We start from the raw sequence: 21,260 nt of genomic DNA on the forward strand, positions 1-21,260 counted from the left end.
AAAGTAGTTTCACACAATTCTTCTGTGTAGTTTTTATTTGTAGACATTCTTTTTCCCAATATAGGCCTCCTTGCGTTCAGAATGTCCAATTGCAGTTTCTACAGAAAGAGTGTTTCAGAACGGCTCAATCAAAAGTAAGGTTCAACTCTGTTAGTTGAATGCACAGAACAGAAAGAAGTTTCATACATGGCTTCTGTGTAGTTTATATTTGAACATATTCTTTTTTCCACTATTACCCACTTAGCGCTACGAATGTCCAGTTGCATTTTCTACAGACAGAGTGTTTCAAAACTGCTCAATCAAAAGTATGGTTTAACTCTGTTAGCTGAATGCTCAGATCAGAAAGAAGTTTCACAGAATGCTTCTGTGTAGTTTATATTTGAATATATTCCTTTTTCCACTACTACGCTCTTAGCGCTCCAAATGTCCAGTTGCATTTTCTACAGAAAGAGTGTTCAGATCTGCTCAATCAAAAGTATGGTTTAACTCTGTTAGCTGAATGCACAGATCAGAAAGAAGTTTCACCGAATGATTCTGTGTAGTTTATATTTGAAGACATTCATTTTTCCACTATTACCCTCTTAGCGCTCCGAATCTCCACTTGCATTTTCTACAAAAAGAGTGTTTCATAACTGCTCAATCAAAAATATGTTTTATCTCTGTTAACTGAATTTACAGATCAGAAATAAGTTTCACAGAATGCATCTGTGTGGTTTTTATTTGAAGATATTCTTTTTCCCAGTGTAGGCCTCTTAGCGCTTAGCATGTCCAATTGCAGTTTCTACAGAAAGACTGTTTCAGAACGGCTCAATCAAAAGTAAGGTTCAACTCTGTTAGTTGAATGCACAGAACAGAAAGAATTTTCACAGAATGCTACTGTGTAGTTTATATTTGAATATATTCCTTTTTCCACTATTACCCTCTTAGCGCTCCGAATGTCCACTTGCATTTTCTACAGAAAGAGTGTTCAGAACTGCGCAATCAAAAGTATGGTTTAACTCTGTTAGCTTAATGAACATATCAGAAATAAGTTTCACACAATGCTTCTGTGTAGTTTTTATTTGAAGATATTATGTTTCCCAATAGAAGCCTCTTAGCGCTCAGAATGTCCAATTGCAGTTTCTACAGAAAGAGTGTTTCAGAACGGCTCAATCAAAAGTAAGGTTCAACTCTGTTAGTTGAATGCACAGAACAGAAAGAAGTTTCATACAATGCTTCTGTGTAGTTTATATTTGAACATATTCTTTTTTCCACTATTACCCACTTAGCGCTACGAATGTCCAGTTGCATTTTCTACAGACAGAGTGTTTCAAAACTGCTCAATCAAAAGTATGGTTTAACTCTGTTAGCTGAATGCTCAGATCAGAAAGAAGATTCACAGAATGCTTCTGTGTAGTTTATATTTGAATATATTCCTTTTTCCACTACTACTCTCTTAGCGCTCCAAATGTCCAGTTGCATTTTCTACAGAAAGAGTGTTCAGATCTGCTCAATCAAAAGTATGGTTTAACTCTGTTAGCTGAATGCACAGATCAGAAAGAAGTTTCACAGAATGATTCTGTGTAGTTTATATTTGGAGACATTCCTTTTTCCACTATTACCCTCTTAGCGCTCCGAATCTCCACTTGCATTTTCTACAGAAAGAGTGTTTCAGAACGGCTCAATCAAAACTAAGCTTCAACTCTTTTAGTTGAACAAACAGAACAGAAAGAAGTTTCACACAATTCTTCTGTGTAGTTTTTATTTCTAGACATTCTTTTTCCCAATATAGGCCTCTTAGCGCTCAGAATGTCCAATTGCAGTTTCTACAGAAAGAGTGTTTCAGAACGGCTCAATCAAAAGTAAGGTTCAACTCTGTTAGTTGAATGCACAGAACAGAAAGAAGTTTCATACAATGCTTCTGTGTAGTTTATATTTGAACATATTCTTTTTTCCACTATTACCCACTTAGCGCTACGAATGTCCAGTTGCATTTTCTACAGACAGAGTGTTTCAAAACTGCTCAATCAAAAGTATGGTTTAACTCTGTTACCTGAATGCTCAGATCAGAAAGAAGTTTCACAGAATGCTTCTGTGTAGTTTATATTTGAATATATTCCTTTTTCCACAACTACGCTCTTAGCGCTCAAAATGTCCAGTTGCATTTTCTACAGAAAGAGTGTTCAGATCTGCTCAATCAAAAGTATGGTTTAACTCTGTTAGCTGAATGCACAGATCAGAAAGAAGTTTCACCGAATGATTCTGTGTAGTTTATATTTGAAGACATTCATTTTTCCACTATTACCCTCTTAGCGCTCCGAATCTCCACTTGCATTTTCTACAAAAAGAGTGTTTCATAACTGCTCAATCAAAAATATGTTTTATCTCTGTTAACTGAATTTACAGATCAGAAATAAGTTTCACAGAATGCATCTGTGTGGTTTTTATTTGAAGATATTCTTTTTCCCAGTGTAGGCCTCTTAGCGCTTAGCATGTCCAATTGCAGTTTCTACAGAAAGACTGTTTCAGAACGGCTCAATCAAAAGTAAGGTTCAACTCTGTTAGTTGAATGCACAGAACAGAAAGAATTTTCACAGAATGCTACTGTGTAGTTTATATTTGAATATATTCCTTTTTCCACTATTACCCTCTTAGCGCTCCGAATGTCCACTTGCATTTTCTACAGAAAGAGTGTTCAGAACTGCGCAATCAAAAGTATGGTTTAACTCTGTTAGCTTAATGAACATATCAGAAATAAGTTTCACACAATGCTTCTGTGTAGTTTTTATTTGAAGATATTATGTTTCCCAATAGAGGCCTCTTAGCGCTCAGAATGTCCAATTGCAGTTTCTACAGAAAGAGTGTTTCAGAACGGCTCAATCAAAAGTAAGGTTCAACTCTGTTAGTTGAATGCACAGAACAGAAAGAAGTTTCATACAATGCTTCTGTGTAGTTTATATTTGAACATATTCTTTTTTCCACTATTACCCACTTAGCGCTACGAATGTCCAGTTGCATTTTCTACAGACAGAGTGTTTCAAAACTGCTCAATCAAAAGTATGGTTTAACTCTGTTAGCTGAATGCTCAGATCAGAAAGAAGATTCACAGAATGCTTCTGTGTAGTTTATATTTGAATATATTCCTTTTTCCACTACTACTCTCTTAGCGCTCCAAATGTCCAGTTGCATTTTCTACAGAAAGAGTGTTCAGATCTGCTCAATCAAAAGTATGGTTTAACTCTGTTAGCTGAATGCACAGATCAGAAAGAAGTTTCACAGAATGATTCTGTGTAGTTTATATTTGGAGACATTCCTTTTTCCACTATTACCCTCTTAGCGCTCCGAATCTCCACTTGCATTTTCTACAGAAAGAGTGTTTCAGAACGGCTCAATCAAAACTAAGCTTCAACTCTTTTAGTTGAACAAACAGAACAGAAAGAAGTTTCACACAATTCTTCTGTGTAGTTTTTATTTCTAGACATTCTTTTTCCCAATATAGGCCTCTTAGCGCTCAGAATGTCCAATTGCAGTTTCTACAGAAAGAGTGTTTCAGAACGGCTCAATCAAAAGTAAGGTTCAACTCTGTTAGTTGAATGCACAGAACAGAAAGAAGTTTCATACAATGCTTCTGTGTAGTTTATATTTGAACATATTCTTTTTTCCACTATTACCCACTTAGCGCTACGAATGTCCAGTTGCATTTTCTACAGACAGAGTGTTTCAAAACTGCTCAATCAAAAGTATGGTTTAACTCTGTTACCTGAATGCTCAGATCAGAAAGAAGTTTCACAGAATGCTTCTGTGTAGTTTATATTTGAATATATTCCTTTTTCCACAACTACGCTCTTAGCGCTCAAAATGTCCAGTTGCATTTTCTACAGAAAGAGTGTTCAGATCTGCTCAATCAAAAGTATGGTTTAACTCTGTTAGCTGAATGCACAGATCAGAAAGAAGTTTCACCGAATGATTCTGTGTAGTTTATATTTGAAGACATTCCTTTTTCCACTATTACCTTCTTAGCGCTCCGAATCTCCACTTGCATTTTCTACAAAAAGAGTGTTTCATAACTGCTCAATCAAAAATATGTTTTATCTCTGTTAACTGAATTTACAGATCAGAAATAATTTTCACAGAATGCATCTGTGTAGTTTTTATTTGAAGATATTCTTTTTCCCAATGTAGGCCTCTTAGCGCTTAGCATGTCCAATTGCAGTTTCTACAGAAAGAGTGTTTCAGAACGGCTCAATCAAAAGTAAGGTTCAACTCTGTTAGTTGAATGCACAGAACAGAAAGAATTTTCACAGAATGCTACTGTGTAGTTTATATTTGAATATATTCCTTTTTCCACTATTACCCTCTTAGCGCTCCGAATGTCCACTTGCATTTTCTACAGAAAGAGTGTTCAGAACTGCGCAATCAAAAGTATGGTTTAACTCTGTTAGCTTAATGAACATATCAGAAATAAGTTTCACACAATGCTTCTGTGTAGTTTTTATTTGAAGATATTATTTTTCCCAATAGAGGCCTCTTAGCGCTCAGAATGTCCAATTGCAGTTTCTACAGAAAGAGTGTTTCAGAACGGCTCAATCAAATGTAAGATTCAACTCTGTTAGTTGAATGCACAGAACAGAAAGAAGTTTCATACAATGCTTCTGTGTAGTTTATATTTGAACATATTCTTTTTTCCACTATTACCCACTTAGCGCTACGAATGTCCAGTTGCATTTTCTACAGACAGAGTGTTTCAAAACTGCTCAATCAAAACTATGGTTTAACTCTGTTAGCTGAATGCCCATATCAGAAAGAAGTTTCACAGAATGCTTCTGTGTAGTTTATATTTGAATATATTCCTTTTTCCACTACTACTCTCTTAGCGCTCCAAATGTCCAGTTGCATTTTCTACAGAAAGAGTGTTCAGATCTGCTCAATCAAAAGTATGGTTTAACTCTGTTAGCTGAATGCACAGATCAGAAAGAAGTTTCACAGAATGATTCTGTGTAGTTTATATTTGGAGACATTCCTTTTTCCACTATTACCCTCTTAGCGCTCCGAATCTCCACTTGCATTTTCTACAGAAAGAGTGTTTCAGAACGGCTCAATCAAAACTAAGCTTCAACTCTTTTAGTTGAACAAACAGAACAGAAAGAAGTTTCACACAATTCTTCTGTGTAGTTTTTATTTCTAGACATTCTTTTTCCCAATATAGGCCTCTTAGGGCTCAGAATGTCCAATTGCAGTTTCTACAGAAAGAGTGTTTCAGAACGGCTCAATCAAAAGTAAGGTTCAACTCTGTTAGTTGAATGCACAGAACAGAAAGAAGTTTCATACAATGCTTCTGTGTAGTTTATATTTGAACATATTCTTTTTTCCACTATTACCCACTTAGCGCTACGAATGTCCAGTTGCATTTTCTACAGACAGAGTGTTTCAAAACTGCTCAATCAAAAGTATGGTTTAACTCTGTTAGCTGAATGCTCAGATCAGAAAGAAGTTTCACAGAATGATTCTGTGTAGTTTATATTTGAATATATTCCTTTTTCCACTACTACTCTCTTAGCGCTCCAAATGTCCAGTTGCATTTTCTACAGAAAGAGTGTTCAGATCTGCTCAATCAAAAGTATGGTTTAACTCTGTTAGCTGAATGCACAGATCAGAAAGAAGTTTCACAGAATGATTCTGTGTAGTTTATATTTGGAGACATTCCTTTTTCCACTATTACCCTCTTAGCGCTCCGAATCTCCACTTGCATTTTCTACAGAAAGAGTGTTTCAGAACGGCTCAATCAAAACTAAGCTTCAACTCTTTTAGTTGAACAAACAGAACAGAAAGAAGTTTCACACAATTCTTCTGTGTAGTTTTTATTTCTAGACATTCTTTTTCCCAATATAGGCCTCTTAGCGCTCAGAATGTCCAATTGCAGTTTCTACAGAAAGAGTGTTTCAGAACGGCTCAATCAAAAGTAAGGTTCAACTCTGTTAGTTGAATGCACAGAACAGAAAGAAGTTTCATACAATGCTTCTGTGTAGTTTATATTTGAACATATTCTTTTTTCCACTATTACCCACTTAGCGCTACGAATGTCCAGTTGCATTTTCTACAGACAGAGTGTTTCAAAACTGCTCAATCAAAAGTATGGTTTAACTCTGTTAGCTGAATGCTCAGATCAGAAAGAAGTTTCACAGAATGCTTCTGTGTAGTTTATATTTGAATATATTCCTTTTTCCACAACTACGCTCTTAGCGCTCAAAATGTCCAGTTGCATTTTATACAGAAAGAGTGTTCAGATCTGCTCAATCAAAAGTATGGTTTAACTCTGTTAGCTGAATGCACAGATCAGAAAGAAGTTTCACCGAATGATTCTGTGTAGTTTATATTTGAAGACATTCCTTTTTCCACTATTACCTTCTTAGCGCTCCGAATCTCCACTTGCATTTTCTACAAAAAGAGTGTTTCATAACTGCTCAAACAAAAATATGTTTTATCTCTGTTAACTGAATTTACAGATCAGAAATAATTTTCACAGAATGCATCTGTGTAGTTTTTATTTGAAGATATTCTTTTTCCCAATGTAGGCCTCTTAGCGCTTAGCATGTCCAATTGCAGTTTCTACAGAAAGAGTGTTTCAGAACGGCTCAATCAAAAGTAAGGTTCAACTCTGTTAGTTGAATGCACAGAACAGAAAGAATTTTCACAGAATGCTACTGTGTAGTTTATATTTGAATATATTCCTTTTTCCACTATTACCCTCTTAGCGCTCCGAATGTCCACTTGCATTTTCTACAGAAAGAGTGTTCAGAACTGCGCAATCAAAAGTATGGTTTAACTCTGTTAGCTTAATGAACATATCAGAAATAAGTTTCACACAATGCTTCTGTGTAGTTTTTATTTGAAGATATTATTTTTCCCAATAGAGGCCTCTTAGCGCTCAGAATGTCCAATTGCAGTTTCTACAGAAAGAGTGTTTCAGAACGGCTCAATCAAATGTAAGATTCAACTCTGTTAGTTGAATGCACAGAACAGAAAGAAGTTTCATACAATGCTTCTGTGTAGTTTATATTTGAACATATTCTTTTTTCCACTATTACCCACTTAGCGCTACGAATGTCCAGTTGCATTTTCTACAGACAGAGTGTTTCAAAACTGCTCAATCAAAAGTATGGTTTAACTCTGTTAGCTGAATGCTCAGATCAGAAAGAAGTTTCACAGAATGCTTCTGTGTAGTTTATATTTGAATATATTCCTTTTTCCACTACTACTCTCTTAGCGCTCCAAATGTCCAGTTGCATTTTCTACAGAAAGAGTGTTCAGATCTGCTCAATCAAAAGTATGGTTTAACTCTGTTATCTGAATGCACAGATCAGAAAGAAGTTTCACCGAATGATTCTGTGTAGTTTATATTTGAAGACATTCCTTTTTCCACTATTAACCTCTTAGCGCTCCGAATCTCCACTTGCATTTTCTACAAAAAGAGTGTTTCATAACTGCTCAATCAAAAATATGTTTTATCTCTGTTAACTGAATTTACAGATCAGAAATAAGTTTCACAGAATGCATCTGTGTAGTTTTTATTTGAAGATATTCTTTTTCCCAATGTAGGCCTCTTAGCGCTTAGCATGTCCAATTGCAGTTTCTACAGAAAGAGTGTTTCAGAACGGCTCAATCAAAAGTAAGGTTCAACTCTGTTATTTGAATGCACAGAACAGAAAGAATTTTCACAGAATGCTACTGTGTAGTTTATATTTGAATATATTCCTTTTTCCACTATTACCCTCTTAGCGCTCCGAATGTCCACTTGCATTTTCTACAGAAAGAGTGTTCAGAACTGCGCAATCAAAAGTATGGTTTAACTCTGTTAGCTTAATGAACATATCAGAAATAAGTTTCACACAATGCTTCTATGTAGTTTTTATTTGAAGATATTATTTTTCCCAATAGAGGCCTCTTAGCGCTCAGAATGTCCAATTGCAGTTTCTACAGAAAGAGTGTTTCAGAAAGGCTCAATCAAAAGTAAGGTTCAACTCTGTTAGTTGAATGCACAGAACAGAAAGAAGTTTCATACAATGCTTCTGTGTAGTTTATATTTGAACATATTCTTTTTTCCACTATTACCCAATTAGCGCTACGAATGTCCAGTTGCATTTTCTACAGACAGAGTGTTTCAAAACTGCTCAATCAAAAGTATGGTTTAACTCTCTTAGCTGAATGCTCAGATCAGAAAGAAGTTTCACAGAATGCTTCTGTGTAGTTTATATTTGAATATAATCCTTTTTCCACTACTATTCTCTTAGCGCTCCAAATGTCCGGTTGCATTTTCTACAGAAAGAGTGTTCAGATCTGCTCAATCAAAAGTATGGTTTAACTCTGTTAGCTGAATGCACAGATCAGAAAGAAGTTTCACAGAATGATTCTGTGTAGTTTTTATTTGAAGATATTCTTTTTCCCAATGTAGGCCTCTTAGCGCTTAGCATGTCCAATTGCAGTTTCTACAGAAAGAGTGTTTCAGAACGGCTCAATCAAAAGTAAGGTTCAACTCTGTTAGTTGAATGCACAGAACAGAAAGAATTTTCACAGAATGCTACTGTGTAGTTTATATTTGAATATATTCCTTTTTCCACTATTACCCTCTTAGCGCTCCGAATGTCCACTTGCATTTTCTACAGAAAGAGTGTTCAGAACTGCGCGATCAAAAGTATGGTTTAACTCTGTTAGCTTAATGAACATATCAGAAATAAGTTTCACACAATGCTTCTGTGTAGTTTTTATTTGAAGATATTATTTTTCCCAATAGAGGCCTCTTAGCGCTCAGAATGTCCAATTGCAGTTTCTACAGAAAGAGTGTTTCAGAACGGCTCAATCAAAAGTAAGGTTCAACTCTGTTAGTTGAATGCACAGAACAGAAAGAAGTTTCATACAATGCTTCTGTGTAGTTTATATTTGAACATATTATTTTTTCCACTATTACCCACTTAGCGCTACGAATGTCCAGTTGCATTTTCTACAGACAGAGTGTTTCAAAACTGCTCAATCAAAAGTATGGTTTAACTCTGTTAGCTGAATGCCCAGATCAGAAAGAAGTTTCACAGAATGCTTCTGTGTAGTTTATATTTGAATATATTCCTTTTTTAATCTACTACTCTCTTAGCGCTCCAAATGTCCAGTTGCATTTTCTACAGAAAGAGTGTTCAGATCTGCTCAATCAAAAGTATGGTTTAACTCTGTTAGCTGAATGCACAGATCAGAAAGAAGTTTCACATAATGATTCTGTGTAGTTTATATTTGGAGACATTCCTTTTTCCACTATTACCCTCTTAGCGCTCCGAATCTCCACTTGCATTTCCTACAGAAAGAGTGTTTCAGAACGGCTCAATCAAAACTAAGGTTCAACTCTTTTAGTTGAACAAACAGAACAGAAAGTAGTTTCACACAATTCTTCTGTGTAGTTTTTATTTGTAGACATTCTTTTTCCCAATATAGGCCTCCTTGCGTTCAGAATGTCCAATTGCAGTTTCTACAGAAAGAGTGTTTCAGAACGGCTCAATCAAAAGTAAGGTTCAACTCTGTTAGTTGAATGCACAGAACAGAAAGAAGTTTCATACATGGCTTCTGTGTAGTTTATATTTGAACATATTCTTTTTTCCACTATTACCCACTTAGCGCTACGAATGTCCAGTTGCATTTTCTACAGACAGAGTGTTTCAAAACTGCTCAATCAAAAGTATGGTTTAACTCTGTTAGCTGAATGCTCAGATCAGAAAGAAGTTTCACAGAATGCTTCTGTGTAGTTTATATTTGAATATATTCCTTTTTCCACTACTACGCTCTTAGCGCTCCAAATGTCCAGTTGCATTTTCTACAGAAAGAGTGTTCAGATCTGCTCAATCAAAAGTATGGTTTAACTCTGTTAGCTGAATGCACAGATCAGAAAGAAGTTTCACCGAATGATTCTGTGTAGTTTATATTTGAAGACATTCATTTTTCCACTATTACCCTCTTAGCGCTCCGAATCTCCACTTGCATTTTCTACAAAAAGAGTGTTTCATAACTGCTCAATCAAAAATATGTTTTATCTCTGTTAACTGAATTTACAGATCAGAAATAAGTTTCACAGAATGCATCTGTGTGGTTTTTATTTGAAGATATTCTTTTTCCCAGTGTAGGCCTCTTAGCGCTTAGCATGTCCAATTGCAGTTTCTACAGAAAGACTGTTTCAGAACGGCTCAATCAAAAGTAAGGTTCAACTCTGTTAGTTGAATGCACAGAACAGAAAGAATTTTCACAGAATGCTACTGTGTAGTTTATATTTGAATATATTCCTTTTTCCACTATTACCCTCTTTGCGCTCCGAATGTCCACTTGCATTTTCTACAGAAAGAGTGTTCAGAACTGCGCAATCAAAAGTATGGTTTAACTCTGTTAGCTTAATGAACATATCAGAAATAAGTTTCACACAATGCTTCTGTGTAGTTTTTATTTGAAGATATTATGTTTCCCAATAGAGGCCTCTTAGCGCTCAGAATGTCCAATTGCAGTTTCTACAGAAAGAGTGTTTCAGAACGGCTCAATCAAAAGTAAGGTTCAACTCTGTTAGTTGAATGCACAGAACAGAAAGAAGTTTCATACAATGCTTCTGTGTAGTTTATATTTGAATATATTCTTTTTTCCACTATTACCCACTTAGCGCTACGAATGTCCAGTTGCATTTTCTACAGACAGAGTGTTTCAAAACTGCTCAATCAAAAGTATGGTTTAACTCTGTTAGCTGAATGCTCAGATCAGAAAGAAGTTTCACAGAATGCTTCTGTGTAGTTTATATTTGAATATATTCCTTTTTCCACTACTACTCTCTTAGCGCTCCAAATGTCCAGTTGCATTTTCTACAGAAAGAGTGTTCAGATCTGCTCAATCAAAAGTATGGTTTAACTCTGTTAGCTGAATGCACAGATCAGAAAGAAGTTTCACAGAATGATTCTGTGTAGTTTATATTTGGAGACATTCCTTTTTCCACTATTACCCTCTTAGCGCTCCGAATCTCCACTTGCATTTTCTACAGAAAGAGTGTTTCAGAACGGCTCAATCAAAACTAAGGTTCAACTCTTTTAGTTGAACAAACAGAACAGAAAGAAGTTTCACACAATTCTTCTGTGTAGTTTTTATTTCTAGACATTCTTTTTCCCAATATAGGCCTCTTAGCGCTCAGAATGTCCAATTGCAGTTTCTACAGAAAGAGTGTTTCAGAACGGCTCAATCAAAAGTAAGGTTCAACTCTGTTAGTTGAATGCACAGAACAGAAAGAAGTTTCATACAATGCTTCTGTGTAGTTTATATTTGAACATATTCTTTTTTCCACTATTACCCACTTAGCGCTACGAATGTCCAGTTGCATTTTCTACAGACAGAGTGTTTCAAAACTGCTCAATCAAAAGTATGGTTTAACTCTGTTAGCTGAATGCTCAGATCAGAAAGAAGTTTCACAGAATGCTTCTGTGTAGTTTATATTTGAATATATTCCTTTTTCCACAACTACGCTCTTAGCGCTCAAAATGTCCAGTTGCATTTTCTACAGAAAGAGTGTTCAGATCTGCTCAATCAAAAGTATGGTTTAACTCTGTTAGCTGAATGCACAGATCAGAAAGAAGTTTCACCGAATGATTCTGTGTAGTTTATATTTGAAGACATTCCTTTTTCCACTATTACCTTCTTAGCGCTCCGAATCTCCACTTGCATTTTCTACAAAAAGAGTGTTTCATAACTGCTCAATCAAAAATATGTTTTATCTCTGTTAACTGAATTTACAGATCAGAAATAATTTTCACAGAATGCATCTGTGTAGTTTTTATTTGAAGATATTCTTTTTCCCAATGTAGGCCTCTTAGCGCTTAGCATGTCCAATTGCAGTTTCTACAGAAAGAGTGTTTCAGAACGGCTCAATCAAAAGTAAGGTTCAACTCTGTTAGTTGAATGCACAGAACAGAAAGAATTTTCACAGAATGCTACTGTGTAGTTTATATTTGAATATATTCCTTTTTCCACTATTACCCTCTTAGCGCTCCGAATGTCCACTTGCATTTTCTACAGAAAGAGTGTTCAGAACTGCGCAATCAAAAGTATGGTTTAACTCTGTTAGCTTAATGAACATATCAGAAATAAGTTTCACACAATGCTTCTGTGTAGTTTTTATTTGAAGATATTATTTTTCCCAATAGAGGCCTCTTAGCGCTCAGAATGTCCAATTGCAGTTTCTACAGAAAGAGTGTTTCAGAACGGCTCAATCAAATGTAAGATTCAACTCTGTTAGTTGAATGCACAGAACAGAAAGAAGTTTCATACAATGCTTCTGTGTAGTTTATATTTGAACATATTCTTTTTTCCACTATTACCCACTTAGCGCTACGAATGTCCAGTTGCATTTTCTACAGACAGAGTGTTTCAAAACTGCTCAATCAAAACTATGGTTTAACTCTGTTAGCTGAATGCCCATATCAGAAAGAAGTTTCACAGAATGCTTCTGTGTAGTTTATATTTGAATATATTCCTTTTTCCACTACTACTCTCTTAGCGCTCCAAATGTCCAGTTGCATTTTCTACAGAAAGAGTGTTCAGATCTGCTCAATCAAAAGTATGGTTTAACTCTGTTAGCTGAATGCACAGATCAGAAAGAAGTTTCACAGAATGATTCTGTGTAGTTTATATTTGGAGACATTCCTTTTTCCACTATTACCCTCTTAGCGCTCCGAATCTCCACTTGCATTTTCTACAGAAAGAGTGTTTCAGAACGGCTCAATCAAAACTAAGCTTCAACTCTTTTAGTTGAACAAACAGAACAGAAAGAAGTTTCACACAATTCTTCTGTGTAGTTTTTATTTCTAGACATTCTTTTTCCCAATATAGGCCTCTTAGCGCTCAGAATGTCCAATTGCAGTTTCTACAGAAAGAGTGTTTCAGAACGGCTCAATCAAAAGTAAGGTTCAACTCTGTTAGTTGAATGCACAGAACAGAAAGAAGTTTCATACAATGCTTCTGTGTAGTTTATATTTGAACATATTCTTTTTTCCACTATTACCCACTTAGCGCTACGAATGTCCAGTTGCATTTTCTACAGACAGAGTGTTTCAAAACTGCTCAATCAAAAGTATGGTTTAACTCTGTTAGCTGAATGCTCAGATCAGAAAGAAGTTTCACAGAATGTTTCTGTGTAGTTTATATTTGAATATATTCCTTTTTCCACTACTACTCTCTTTGCGCTCCAAATGTCCAGTTGCATTTTCTACAGAAAGAGTGTTCAGATCTGCTCAATCAAAAGTATGGTTTAACTCTGTTAGCTGAATGCACAGATCAGAAAGAAGTTTCACAGAATGATTCTGTGTAGTTTATATTTGGAGACATTCCTTTTTCCACTATTACCCTCTTAGCGCTCCGAATCTCCACTTGCATTTTCTACAGAAAGAGTGTTTCAGAACGGCTCAATCAAAACTAAGCTTCAACTCTTTTAGTTGAACAAACAGAACAGAAAGAAGTTTCACACAATTCTCCTGTGTAGTTTTTATTTCTAGACATTCTTTTTCCCAATATAGGCCTCTTAGCGCTCAGAATGTCCAATTGCAGTTTCTACAGAAAGAGTGTTTCAGAACGGCTCAATCAAAAGTAAGGTTCAACTCTGTTAGTTGAATGCACAGAACAGAAAGAAGTTTCATACAATGCTTCTGTGTAGTTTATATTTGAACATATTCTTTTTTCCACTATTACCCACTTAGCGCTACGAATGTCCAGTTGCATTTTCTACAGACAGAGTGTTTCAAAACTGCTCAATCAAAAGTATGGTTTAACTCTGTTAGCTGAATGCTCAGATCAGAAAGAAGTTTCACAGAATGCTTCTGTGTAGTTTATATTTGAATATATTCCTTTTTCCACAACTACGCTCTTAGCGCTCAAAATGTCCAGTTGCATTTTCTACAGAAAGAGTGTTCAGATCTGCTCAATCAAAAGTATGGTTTAACTCTGTTAGCTGAATGCACAGATCAGAAAGAAGTTTCACCGAATGATTCTGTGTAGTTTATATTTGAAGACATTCCTTTTTCCACTATTACCTTCTTAGCGCTCCGAATCTCCACTTGCATTTTCTACAAAAAGAGTGTTTCATAACTGCTCAAACAAAAATATGTTTTATCTCTGTTAACTGAATTTACAGATCAGAAATAATTTTCACAGAATGCATCTGTGTAGTTTTTATTTGAAGATATTCTTTTTCCCAATGTAGGCCTCTTAGCGCTTAGCATGTCCAATTGCAGTTTCTACAGAAAGAGTGTTTCAGAACGGCTCAATCAAAAGTAAGGTTCAACTCTGTTAGTTGAATGCACAGAACAGAAAGAATTTTCACAGAATGCTACTGTGTAGTTTATATTTGAATATATTCCTTTTTCCACTATTACCCTCTTAGCGCTCCGAATGTCCACTTGCATTTTCTACAGAAAGAGTGTTCAGAACTGCGCAATCAAAAGTATGGTTTAACTCTGTTAGCTTAATGAACATATCAGAAATAAGTTTCACACAATGCTTCTGTGTAGTTTTTATTTGAAGATATTATTTTTCCCAATAGAGGCCTCTTAGCGCTCAGAATGTCCAATTGCAGTTTCTACAGAAAGAGTGTTTCAGAACGGCTCAATCAAATGTAAGATTCAACTCTGTTAGTTGAATGCACAGAACAGAAAGAAGTTTCATACAATGCTTCTGTGTAGTTTATATTTGAACATATTCTTTTTTCCACTATTACCCACTTAGCGCTACGAATGTCCAGTTGCATTTTCTACAGACAGAGTGTTTCAAAACTGCTCAATCAAAAGTATGGTTTAACTCTGTTAGCTGAATGCCCAGATCAGAAAGAAGTTTCACAGAATGCTTCAGTGTAGTTTATATTTGAATATATTCCTTTTTTAATCTAATACTCTCTTAGCGCTCCAAATGTCCAGTTGCATTTTCTACAGAAAGAGTGTTCAGATCTGCTCAATCAAAAGTATGGTTTAACTCTGTTAGCTGAATGCACAGATCAGAAAGAAGTTTCACATAATGATTCTGTGTAGTTTATATTTGGAGACATTCCTTTTTCCACTATTACCCTCTTAGCGCTCCGAATCTCCACTTGCATTTTCTACAGAAAGAGTGTTTCAGAACGGCTCAATCAAAACTAAGGTTCAACTCTTTTAGTTGAACAAACAGAACAGAAAGAAGTTTCACACAATTCTTCTGTGTAGTTTTTATTTGTAGATATTCTTTTTCCCAATATAGGCCTCCTTGCGCTCAGAATGTCCAATTGCAGTTTCTACAGAAAGAGTGTTTCAGAACGGCTCAATCAAAAGTAAGGTTCAACTCTGTTAGTTGAATGCACAGAACAGAAAGAAGTTTCATACATTGCTTCTGTGTAGTTTATATTTGAACATATTCTTTTTTCCACTATTACCCACTTAGCGCTACGAATGTCCAGTTGCATTTTCTACAGACAGAGTGTTTCAAAACTGCTCAATCAAAAGTATGGTTTAACTCTGTTAGCTGAATGCTCAGATCAGAAAGAAGTTTCACAGAATGCTTCTGTGTAGTTTATATTTGAATATATTCCTTTTTCCACTACTACGCTCTTAGCGCTCCAAATGTCCAGTTGCATTTTCTACAGAAAGAGTGTTCAGATCTGCTCAATCAAAAGTATGGTTTAACTCTGTTAGCTGAATGCACAGATCAGAAAGAAGTTTCACCGAATGATTCTGTGTAGTTTATATTTGAAGACATTCATTTTTCCACTATTACCCTCTTAGCGCTCCGAATCTCCACTTGCATTTTCTACAAAAAGAGTGTTTCATAACTGCTCAATCAAAAATATGTTTTATCTCTGTTAACTGAATTTACAGATCAGAAATAAGTTTCACAGAATGCATCTGTGTGGTTTTTATTTGAAGATATTCTTTTTCCCAGTGTAGGCCTCTTAGCGCTTAGCATGTCCAATTGCAGTTTCTACAGAAAGACTGTTTCAGAACGGCTCAATCAAAAGTAAGGTTCAACTCTGTTAGTTGAATGCACAGAACAGAAAGAATTTTCACAGAATGCTACTGTGTAGTTTATATTTGAATATATTCCTTTTTCCACTATTACCCTCTTAGCGCTCCGAATGTCCACTTGCATTTTCTACAGAAAGAGTGTTCAGAACTGCGCAATCAAAAGTATGGTTTAACTCTGTTAGCTTAATGAACATATCAGAAATAAGTTTCACACAATGCTTCTGTGTAGTTTTTATTTGAAGATATTATTTTTCCCAATAGAGGCCTCTTAGCGCTCAGAATGTCCAATTGCAGTTTCTACAGAAAGAGTGTTTCAGAACGGCTCAATCAAATGTAAGATTCAACTCTGTTAGTTGAATGCACAGAACAGAAAGAAGTTTCATACAATGCTTCTGTGTAGTTTATATTTGAACATATTCTTTTTTCCACTATTACCCACTTAGCGCTACGAATGTCCAGTTGCATTTTCTACAGACAGAGTGTTTCAAAACTGCTCAATCAAAACTATGGTTTAACTCTGTTAGCTGAATGCCCATATCAGAAAGAAGTTTCACAGAATGCTTCTGTGTAGTTTATATTTGAATATATTCCTTTTTCCACTACTACTCTCTTAGCGCTCCAAATGTCCAGTTGCATTTTCTACAGAAAGAGTGTTCAGATCTGCTCAATCAAAAGTATGGTTTAACTCTGTTAGCTGAATGCACAGATCAGAAAGAAGTTTCACAGAATGATTCTGTGTAGTTTATATTTGGAGACATTCCTTTTTCCACTATTACCCTCTTAGCGCTCCGAATCTCCACTTGCATTTTCTACAGAAAGAGTGTTTCAGAACGGCTCAATCAAAACTAAGCTTCAACTCTTTTAGTTGAACAAACAGAACAGAAAGAAGTTTCACACAATTCTTCTGTGTAGTTTTTATTTCTAGACATTCTTTTTCCCAATATAGGCCTCTTAGCGCTCAGAATGTCCAATTGCAGTTTCTACAGAAAGAGTGTTTCAGAACGGCTCAATCAAAAGTAAGGTTCAACTCTGTTAGTTGAATGCACAGAACAGAAAGAAGTTTCATACAATGCTTCTGTGTAGTTTATATTTGAACATATTCTTTTTTCCACTATTACCCACTTAGCGCTACGAATGTCCAGTTGCATTTTCTACAGACAGAGTGTTTCAAAACTGCTCAATCAAAAGTATGGTTTAACTCTGTTAGCTGAATGCTCAGATCAGAAAGAAGTTTCACAGAATGTTTCTGTGTAGTTTATATTTGAATATATTCCTTTTTCCACTACTACTCTCTTTGCGCTCCAAATGTCCAGTTGCATTTTCTACAGAAAGAGTGTTCAGATCTGCTCAATCAAAAGTATGGTTTAACTCTGTTAGCTGAATGCACAGATCAGAAAGAAGTTTCACAGAATGATTCTGTGTAGTTTATATTTGGAGACATTCCTTTTTCCACTATTACCCTCTTAGCGCTCCGAATCTCCACTTGCATTTTCTACAGAAAGAGTGTTTCAGAACGGCTCAATCAAAACTAAGCTTCAACTCTTTTAGTTGAACAAACAGAACAGAAAGAAGTTTCACACAATTCTTCTGTGTAGTTTTTATTTCTAGACATTCTTTTTCCCAATATAGGCCTCTTAGCGCTCAGAATGTCCAATTGCAGTTTCTACAGAAAGAGTGTTTCAGAACGGCTCAATCAAAAGTAAGGTTCAACTCTGTTAGTTGAATGCACAGAACAGAAAGAAGTTTCATACAATGCTTCTGTGTAGTTTATATTTGAACATATTCTTTTTTCCACTATTACCCACTTAGCGCTACGAATGTCCAGTTGCATTTTCTACAGACAGAGTGTTTCAAAACTGCTCAATCAAAAGTATGGTTTAACTCTGTTAGCTGAATGCTCAGATCAGAAAGAAGTTTCACAGAATGCTTCTGTGTAGTTTATATTTGAATATATTCCTTTTTCCACAACTACGCTCTTAGCGCTCAAAATGTCCAGTTGCATTTTCTACAGAAAGAGTGTTCAGATCTGCTCAATCAAAAGTATGGTTTAACTCTGTTAGCTGAATGCACAGATCAGAAAGAAGTTTCACCGAATGATTCTGTGTAGTTTATATTTGAAGACATTCCTTTTTCCACTATTACCTTCTTAGCGCTCCGAATCTCCACTTGCATTTTCTACAAAAAGAGTGTTTCATAACTGCTCAAACAAAAATATGTTTTATCTCTGTTAACTGAATTTACAGATCAGAAATAATTTTCACAGAATGCATCTGTGTAGTTTTTATTTGAAGATATTCTTTTTCCCAATGTAGGCCTCTTAGCGCTTAGCATGTCCAATTGCAGTTTCTACAGAAAGAGTGTTTCAGAACGGCTCAATCAAAAGTAAGGTTCAACTCTGTTAGTTGAATGCACAGAACAGAAAGAATTTTCACAGAATGCTACTGTGTAGTTTATATTTGAATATATTCCTTTTTCCACTATTACCCTCTTAGCGCTCCGAATGTCCACTTGCATTTTCTACAGAAAGAGTGTTCAGAACTGCGCAATCAAAAGTATGGTTTAACTCTGTTAGCTTAATGAACATATCAGAAATAAGTTTCACACAATGCTTCTGTGTAGTTTTTATTTGAAGATATTATTTTTCCCAATAGAGGCCTCTTAGCGCTCAGAATGTCCAATTGCAGTTTCTACAGAAAGAGTGTTTCAGAACGGCTCAATCAAATGTAAGATTCAACTCTGTTAGTTGAATGCACAGAACAGAAAGAAGTTTCATACAATGCTTCTGTGTAGTTTATATTTGAACATATTCTTTTTTCCACTATTACCCACTTAGCGCTACGAATGTCCAGTTGCATTTTCTACAGACAGAGTGTTTCAAAACTGCTCAATCAAAAGTATGGTTTAACTCTGTTAGCTGAATGCCCAGATCAGAAAGAAGTTTCACAGAATGCTTCAGTGTAGTTTATATTTGAATATATTCCTTTTTTAATCTAATACTCTCTTAGCGCTCCAAATGTCCAGTTGCATTTTCTACAGAAAGAGTGTTCAGATCTGCTCAATCAAAAGTATGGTTTAACTCTGTTAGCTGAATGCACAGATCAGAAAGAAGTTTCACATAATGATTCTGTGTAGTTTATATTTGGAGACATTCCTTTTTCCACTATTACCCTCTTAGCGCTCCGAATCTCCACTTGCATTTTCTACAGAAAGAGTGTTTCAGAACGGCTCAATCAAAACTAAGGTTCAACTCTTTTAGTTGAACAAACAGAACAGAAAGAAGTTTCACACAATTCTTCTGTGTAGTTTTTATTTGTAGATATTCTTTTTCCCAATATAGGCCTCCTTGCGCTCAGAATGTCCAATTGCAGTTTCTACAGAAAGAGTGTTTCAGAACGGCTCAATCAAAAGTAAGGTTCAACTCTGTTAGTTGAATGCACAGAACAGAAAGAAGTTTCATACATTGCTTCTGTGTAGTTTATATTTGAACATATTCTTTTTTCCACTATTACCCACTTAGCGCTACGAATGTCCAGTTGCATTTTCTACAGACAGAGTGTTTCAAAACTGCTCAATCAAAAGTATGGTTTAACTCTGTTAGCTGAATGCTCAGATCAGAAAGAAGTTTCACAGAATGCTTCTGTGTAGTTTATATTTGAATATATTCCTTTTTCCACTACTACGCTCTTAGCGCTCCAAATGTCCAGTTGCATTTTCTACAGAAAGAGTGTTCAGATCTGCTCAATCAAAAGTATGGTTTAACTCTGTTAGCTGAATGCACAGATCAGAAAGAAGTTTCACCGAATGATTCTGTGTAGTTTATATTTGAAGACATTCATTTTTCCACTATTACCCTCTTAGCGCTCCGAATCTCCACTTGCATTTTCTACAAAAAGAGTGTTTCATAACTGCTCAATCAAAAATATGTTTTATCTCTGTTAACTGAATTTACAGATCAGAAATAAGTTTCACAGAATGCATCTGTGTGGTTTTTATTTGAAGATATTCTTTTTCCCAGTGTAGGCCTCTTAGCGCTTAGCATGTCCAATTGCAGTTTCTACAGAAAGACTGTTTCAGAACGGCTCAATCAAAAGTAAGGTTCAACTCTGTTAGTTGAATGCACAGAACAGAAAGAATTTTCACAGAATGCTACTGTGTAGTTTATATTTGAATATATTCCTTTTTCCACTATTACCCTCTTAGCGCTCCGAATGTCCACTTGCATTTTCTACAGAAAGAGTGTTCAGAACTGCGCAATCAAAAGTATGGTTTAACTCTGTTAGCTTAATGAACATATCAGAAATAAGTTTCACACAATGCTTCTGTGTAGTTTTTATTTGAAGATATTATTTTTCCCAATAGAGGCCTCTTAGCGCTCAGAATGTCCAATTGCAGTTTCTACAGAAAGAGTGTTTCAGAACGGCTCAATCAAAAGTAAGGTTCAACTCTGTTAGTTGAATGCACAGAACAGAAAGAAGTTTCATACAATGCTTCTGTGTAGTTTATATTTGAACATATTCTTTTTTCCACTATTACCCACTTAGCGCTACGAATGTCCAGTTGCATTTTCTACAGACAGAGTGTTTCAAAACTGCTCAATCAAAAGTATGGTTTAACTCTGTTAGCTGAATGCTCAGATCAGAAAGAAGTTTCACAGAATGCTTCTGTGTAGTTTATATTTGAATATATTCCTTTTTCCACTACTACTCTCTTAGCGCTCCAAATGTCCAGTTGCATTTTCTACAGAAAGAGTGTTCAGATCTGCTCAATCAAAAGTATGGTTTAACTCTGTTAGCTGAATGCACAGATCAGAAAGAAGTTTCACAGAATGATTCTGTGTAGTTTATATTTGGAGACATTCCTTTTTCCACTATTACCCTCTTAGCGCTCCGAATCTCCACTTGCATTTTCTACAGAAAGAGTGTTTCAGAACGGCTCAATCAAAACTAAGCTTCAACTCTTTTAGTTGAACAAACAGAACAGAAAGAAGTTTCACACAATTCTTCTGTGTAGTTTTTATTTCTAGACATTCTTTTTCCCAATATAGGCCTCTTAGCGCTCAGAATGTCCAATTGCAGTTTCTACAGAAAGAGTGTTTCAGAACGGCTCAATCAAAAGTAAGGTTCAACTCTGTTAGTTGAATGCACAGAACAGAAAGAAGTTTCATACAATGCTTCTGTGTAGTTTATATTTGAACATATTCTTTTTTCCACTATTACCCACTTAGCGCTACGAATGTCCAGT

Source organism: Symphalangus syndactylus, chromosome 8 (assembly GCF_028878055.3).
Source record: "Symphalangus syndactylus isolate Jambi chromosome 8, NHGRI_mSymSyn1-v2.1_pri, whole genome shotgun sequence".
NCBI classification, from domain to species: domain Eukaryota; kingdom Metazoa; phylum Chordata; class Mammalia; order Primates; family Hylobatidae; genus Symphalangus; species Symphalangus syndactylus.